A 7,555-nucleotide genomic window follows, 5' to 3' on the forward strand; every position below is an offset into this window, starting at 1 on the left:
GGTAGATGCTCAAACACTGAGCCACCCAGGTGTCCCAAATTGAAAAATAGATTTTTAAAAAGAGAGAAAATCTTATTCTGATGTTACCTTATATTTTATTTTAAATTTTTAAAGATTTATTTATTTATTTTAGAGGGAGGGAGGGGCTGGTGGAGGAGGGAAAGAGAATCTCTCTCTTTTTTTTTTTAAGGATTTTATTCATTCATTCATGAGAGACAGAGAGAGAGAGAGAGGCAGAGACACAGGCAGAGGGAGAAGTAGGCTTCACGCAGGGAGTCCGACATGGGACTCAATCTCGGGTCTCCAGGATCGCGCCCTGGGCCCAAGGCAGTGCTAAACCGCTGAGCCACCCAGACTGCCCCGAGAGAGAGAGAGTCTTAAGCAGACTTCACGTCTGGCAGGGAGCCTGATGCCGGGCTTTATCTTACAACCCTGAGATCATGACCTGAGACGAAATCAAGAGTTAGACACTTAACTCACTGAGCCACCCAGGTGTCCCTACCTTATATGTTAAATGACTACAAAGTAACTCTTTGTAAGGAGAATTATCATTTTGTGAACTTCTTCCTAAGAAAACATGGAACTTTATTAAAGACTTTCCTGTTTTTTCTCAGACTGAAAATGCCAATTAAATTAAATTGATTTAATAGTTAAAAAATAATTTGTGGCTCTGTACTCTCCATGCAATTTTTTCTAATGACCTAAAACTGCTCTAAAAACTGAAGTAAATTAATTTTTTTAAACACATAATTTTGGAATGTTTATAGAATATTTTTGAACTTATAGTTCAATGGATTATTAAGTTCTCTCAGTCTAACAATGTGCTTTATTCTCAGCCCCATCTATCTGAATATTAGAACTCTTGGGAAGCATTAAAAACAGGCACTGCAACTCTGTATATGCACTAAGTATAATTTTAAGTGAGTGAATTATAATAATATGGGAATTATATCTCAATAATGGTATTTTAAAAAGTATTGGTGTCCAGTTCTCACTCTAGACTAACTAAATATGAGTTATTTGAGGAAAGGTCAAAGCACCCAGGTGCTCATTCTAAAGAGCGATCAGGGGCTATTTAGTTAAAAATAGTTGTTAGCACTCTAGGCACCTGGGTGGCTCAGTTGGCTAGGCATCTGATGCTTGATTTCAGCTCAGGTCATGATCTCAGGGTCTTGAGATTGAGCCTTGGGTCAGGCTCCGTGCTGGGTGTGGAGCCTGCTTAAGATTCTCTCTCTCTGCCTCTGCTCCTCTGCCCCACCTCGCATGCTTACTTGCTATTTCTCTAAAAAATAGTTGTTAGCATTCTTCATTTTAAGGATTTATTCTGGCAAATGAAATGTTTAAAAGCAGAATGGTTTCAATATCCAACTTTGTTCAGGGTGATTGACTATAAGTCTTCAAGGTTGAGGATATAAGGGTAAAATTCTTTTTTTTTTTTTTTAAGGGTAAAATTCTTTGGAAATAACAGAAAGCAACCTAGTTGCTTTTAAGTAACTCCAATGTGATATAGGAATATGCTCATTTCAGGAATGAAATGAGCATATTTCATGCTCATTCATGCTCATCATAGAAGGAATGGCAGGATTCTAACAATCATATTCAGAACGAAAGACGCCCCTCTGCTGGAGAGGGGTGGGGGGTATAGTGGCGATGGTGGTAATTTCCACTGCTGTGCAGAAGATCAACAAAACCTACCAGAGGGGTCTGCCCTTGACTGGTAAATGAAACTTCTCTGTAGATGTAGATGACACAGATTTTCAGTATAGCCAACATACTCACCCTGGTCATTATGTTGAGAATGTGGCAGATTGTGTCCTTGACAGGAACATATAGCTGGAAAGGGAAGAGTCCCATAGTGGAATATGCTGTTGGCAGACATCTTCTCCTTTTCTTCCTTTATGGCATCACCTACCCTGACAAGAGGCCTACAGTCTTTAGGAGATACCCAGTAAAACAAGACTTAGCTCTAAAATAACCTGCTCAGGGCAGCCTGGGTGGCTCAGCGGTTTAACGCCGCCTTCAGCCCAGGGCGTGATCCTGGAAACCCGGGATCAAGTCCCACGTCAGGCTCCCTGCATGGAGCCTGCTTCTCCCTCTGCCTGTGTCTCTGCCTCTCTGTGTGTGTGTGTGTGTGTCTGTGTGTCTCATGAACAAATAAATAAAATCTTAAAAATAAAATAAAATAAAATAAAATAAAATAACCTGCTCAGGTCTACACATGGTTAATATCCTACCTCTGAAATCCCTATTAAAGACTGTCATGATGTCTCCTGCAGTTATGTCATCTGTATTCAGCCTCTTTCCACGGTAGCAGGGATGGGCTTTAAGGTTTAAGTCATTAAAAGTAGTATCATTTCTGATGCAATGATTAGTTCAAAGATAAGTATTTAGGTCCTAATTTAGTCCAATCAGAGTACAGGTCAAGACTTTGGTTTTATTATGGGTGGGAGGGAGAAAACTTTTTCCTTCAGGATATGAATGAGGAAGCATGTAGCATGGTCAACTACTGAAAGCTATATTGTTTGCATTAGTGAAGCCAAGCTGAGAGAAAAATCAACCCATGTTGGTGGGCAGAGCTGAGGAAATTACGGAGGATAGATAGAGTCCTGATAATGCAAAAATTTGGATCAAACTATGCCCACATCCTCACAGATGATCCCAGGGCTTCTCTGTTGGGTGAGTCAGTAAGTTCCCTATAGTTATCACTCATTTTGAAGGAGACTTTCAGTTCCTCACATACAAAAACATCTTAATGAATTTGAATATTATAAGTGGACCTTCTTTTAATTAGTTAGTTCTAAACATATAGAATTTTGGCTTAAGAGCAACCTTCTCAGGGTACTTGAATTTAATTCGGGAAATGTCTAACACCAAAGTCGTTCATTTAATAACAAATAACAAATTGTATGGCCCTAAGACTGTTAGGGTTGGGATATCAGATAGAGAGGGCTTTTCATATTAAAACACTTCCAAAGAGGACCATCTGGCCTTTATTCTGTGTCCAGTGGAATCTGCCTTTTTTTTTTTTTTTTTAAGATTTTATTTATCTATTCATGAGAATACACAGAGAGGAGAGAGAGAGGCAGAGGGAGAAGCATGCTCCATGCAAAGAGCCCAACGTGGGACTCATCCAGGGTCTCCAGGATCATGCCCTGGGCTGAAGGAGGCGCCAGACTGCTGAGCCACCTGGGCTGCCCTGCCTTTCTTTTGATAATTGTTTCTGTTACTTCTACAGTGGTGCCTACTCCATCACCCTGATCATCATAAATAAGTCCTTCTCTCTGTCTCTCTCAAGCTATCTTCACTTCTCTCTCTCCCCAGCTTATGTTTCTCATTTTTATCCTGACCCTCACTATTTCTCCAAGAACCAGATTAATTAAAGCCCTTCTTTCTTTTTTGCTCCTAAATGTCATCCTTTCAGGACACTAAATAACTAATAAATTAGTTCAAGTGGATATTCTAAACGGCTAGATGGGCTTTCCTAGATTATACATTAATTTTTAACCATGCCCCAGGATATTCATTCTTTAATCTAAAGATTATTCTCAATGGTGGTAACTTGGTGAGAGAAAGGACCAAGAAAAGAATGGGGAAGCTTTTGAGGAAATCCTCCCCTCAGACCACCCTGAAGAAGCTGATGTAACCAGGAGCCTGAACTAGGAAATTCTGGCAGAATGGAAATACAGTTTGGAGGGAACTTGTGAGGTGGGATAATGAAAGGAGAGGGAATGTGTTTCTAAATTGAGGAGGAGAACAGAAAGAATTTTGCTCATTGGTGAAGAGGGTAGGAAAGTGGCTTGTTGTTATGGTCTCCAAAGATCAGCACTCAGACTCAAGCTCTACAGAGACTCAACCAAAAGTTTATTATAGTTTTTTATATCTAAACATAACACAAAAAGGTAGAACAAAATCCATGTAAAACTTAGGATGCCAGCAGAAGCCATCACTAGGTGTGATTGATCAAACACAACTATTAAAACAAAGGGTAACAAATAAAATTAGAATGGGTAGGTAACTACTAATTTTTACCTTTCAAGTTCTCCGTCCTTTTTTTGCATGGACACATCTTTTTTCTCCATGAGACACTAGAATGAGAGTTTTATCTTTATGCTTTTTTATGATGATTAAAAAAAAAAACTGTTTAGAATCTCTCTATGGAAGGCCACATCCTTGAGAACACCTGCCCTTGCTGTTAACCGATTATTATTAAGCAAGAACAAATGACATGAAGGCAGTTACAATAAAGTGTAAATAAAAAAGTTTATGGCAGGGTGTGTAAAGCAAAAAAAAAGAAAGAAAGAAATAAAGAAAAGAAAATTAATCATCCAGGCAAAGTGAGGACAGATCCAAAGGTCATTTTTTTCTTTACTTAAATACTTCATTAAATACCTTGATTAAAAATTGTGTTCATATTTCAAAATTTTTAATTTGTTGAGATTTTAAATGATTAACATTTCTGTGAATTATGGTGAGCCAATCACATTTACTTTCAAAATAAAATATTTGGGGCACCTGGGTGGCTCAGTGGTTGAGCATCTGCCTTGGGCTCAGGTCCTGATCCCAGGGTCCCAGGATCAAGTCCCAAGTTGGGCTCCCTGCAGGGAGCCTGCTTCTCCCTCTGCCTACGTCTCTGCCTCTCTCTCTTTCATGAATAAATAAATAAAATCTTTTTAAAAAATGTTTACTGTGCTCGCTTCGGCAGCACATATACTAAAATTGGAATGATACAGAGATTAGCATGGCCCCTGCACAAGGATGACACGCAAATTCGTGAAGCGTTCCATATTTAAAAAAAAATGTTTACTAGTATAGTAAGCTTTCTCTACAAGGAGCTTGAGCAAATATCGGCCCAGAATATTTTATTTATTTATTTGCTTGTTTATTTATTTATTTATTTATTTATTTATTTATTTATTTATTTATAAGTAGGCTCTACACCCAGTGTTTAGCCCAACACTGAGTTTGAATTCATGACTCTGAGATCAAGTCCTGGGCTGGGATCAAGAGTCAGACACCTAACCAACTGAACCATCCAGGTACCCTCAGTCTGGAATATTTAAATTCTTATGATATTACATAGCTTTGCAATGTAATTTCACCCAAGGACATGGAAAATTCAATTTTCTTCATTCATCTTAGACAATATTTTGTCTGTTTGAGAACCAGAGTTATTCTGAGAATTTAGCACAAGTGACAGAATTATTCTTTGACCCCCTTCCTTAGCATTTTTTGTACCCCATGATCTGTCTTTCTCTGAGAATTTAGGAGACAATTTAGAATAGGAGGAAGGATTCCACTCAATTTCAGTTAAACCATGTTTATTAAGCACTTACAAAGTACTGGATAGTATGCTCAGTGTTGCAGGGGATACAAGCAAACAATATATTTCTTATCACTGACAGTGTCAATGGCTGGTTAGGGTGTGGTTAGATCCACCACAATCTCTATTATTTACCATCACCTATCCCCAAAAGCACACAACCTGGGGAAAAGCACTGTATCTAATATTTTAAAGTGCCTTCTACACATATATGCTCTATTAGGAGCACTCCTCTTCTACCTCATACTCTCAATAAGATTGCCATCTTCTATCTTGACTTTTAGTACTTGAGAAACTTAGAGGCTGGTATGGGAGAAAAAGCAAACACACATACAAACACACACACCTCAAAACCTTTGATATAAAGAAATATAATATGGAAAGTGCTTTTCCACCTTTTTTGTTTTCTAACTACCATCTGGATGCCTTTCTTCTGAACCTCCCCTTTATTCTCTATATCCTTTTAAATCATAGCATTCTTTGCAAAATCTATTTTCTTAGAGCTTGTGTGTTAAATCACAATGGTGTATGTCTTGGTCAATTATTATTAAAACCTAGAATCTTCCAACCAATGTAAACTTCAAGATTAATAAGCATAATGTTTTACATTTTGATTCCTTTCTTTGTTCTCTCTGTCTTAGATATGACAATAAGTCATTGTATGGACTGATCATTTCTCTTTAGTATCCATAGTATAAACATTTTGAACTACCAAAATGAGCTGACTTCTATCTTTCCCTATTTACTTTCTCTGGTAGTGATGTTATTTTTCTAGAATCACAATGACTATTTTTTTAAGTACTTCTTACTTTATTTTATTTTAAAATTAATATACAGTAAGGCTGACTTTTTTTTGGTGTACATTTTTGTGAGTTCTAACACACTTATGAATTCATGTAATCATTCCCACAATAATTCAATCACAGTCATTATTTTTAATTGTTTCTTTTCTTATTGTTGAGTCTTAAAAGTTCCTTACGTATTCTGTAAAAAAATGCTTTACTGGATATAAGATTTGCAACATTTTCTTCCAGGTTTTACTTTGTCTTCTCATTCTCTTAACAGTATCTTTTACAGGGCAAAACCTTTAATTTTGATTACTTCCAATTTTATGGGTCATGCTTTTGGTGTTGATTCTATAAATACTTTGCCTAATTCCTGGTCGTAATGATTCTCTACTATGTTTTCCTCTAAAAATTTGATAGTTTATGTGTTATATGTATAACCCAATCCACTGTGAGTTAGTTTTGACATAAGATGGATAGTTTAGGTCACAGTCCTTCTTTTATTTTTAAATTTTATTTTTAAATTTTTATTTATTTATGATAGTCACAGAGAGAGAGAGAGAGGCAGAGACACAGGCAGAGGGAGAAGCAGGCTCCATGCACTGGGAGCCCAACGTGGGATTCGATCCCGGGTCTCCAGGATCGCGCCCTGGGCCAAAGGCAGGCGCCAAACCGCTGCGCCACCCAGGGATCCCCTTCTTTTATTTTTAACATATGAATGTCCAATTGTTCTGACATAATTACTTGAAGAGACTATCTTTTCTCAATTGGATTAACTTCGTATTTTGTCCAGATCAATAAACTTTAACTGTGTAGGCCTATTTCTGGATGTTGTATTCTGCTTCATTGATCTGTAGGCCATCCTTTTGCTGAAACCATTGATTGATTGATGTATTAAATTATGTATTAATGTATTGATTAATATAACATTATAGGAATTCCTAAAATTGGGTAGCATAAATCTTACAATTTTGTTCTTCTTTTTAAAAATTGTTTTGACTATCCAAATTCCTTTGACTTGTTATACAGATCTATAATCAGTTTCTCTACATCTACAAAAATTCCTGCTTGGATTTTAACTGGTACTGTGTTAAATTGGCATCAATTTTGAGGAAAAGTGACATATTAACTGTATTAAGTCTTCTGATCCATGAACAGGGTATGCCTCTTAATTTATTTAGGTTTTCTTTGATTTCTTTAATCAGCATTTTGAAGTTGTTAGATTTATTCCTAAATATTTAATTTTTTTGGAATTATTATGAATGTTATTTTTAAAAAATTTTGAGTTTCCAGTTGTTCATTCCTAGTATAAACAAATATGATTGCTTTTTGTGTGTTGAACCTGTAGTCTACAACCTTTCTAAACTCACATAATATTTCTTAGAACTTTTTTTTTATTCTATGAAGTTTTTTACATATACAAGCATGTCATCTGTAATTGAGACGGATT

The 7,555-nt window shown here is 36.7% G+C and overlaps 1 non-coding gene across 1 annotated transcript; it reads left to right on the forward strand.

Moving 5' to 3' along the window:
* The first annotated feature begins 4,686 nt into the window (after positions 1-4,686).
* LOC112932688 (U6 spliceosomal RNA) lies at positions 4,687-4,790 on the forward strand. Its single transcript, XR_003237528.1, has one exon. It is a non-coding gene; the product is annotated as a U6 spliceosomal RNA (small nuclear RNA).
* The last annotated feature ends 2,765 nt before the right edge of the window (positions 4,791-7,555 follow it).

The sequence above is a fragment of the Vulpes vulpes genome, chromosome 4 (genome assembly GCF_048418805.1).
Source record: "Vulpes vulpes isolate BD-2025 chromosome 4, VulVul3, whole genome shotgun sequence".
Lineage (NCBI taxonomy): Eukaryota > Metazoa > Chordata > Mammalia > Carnivora > Canidae > Vulpes > Vulpes vulpes.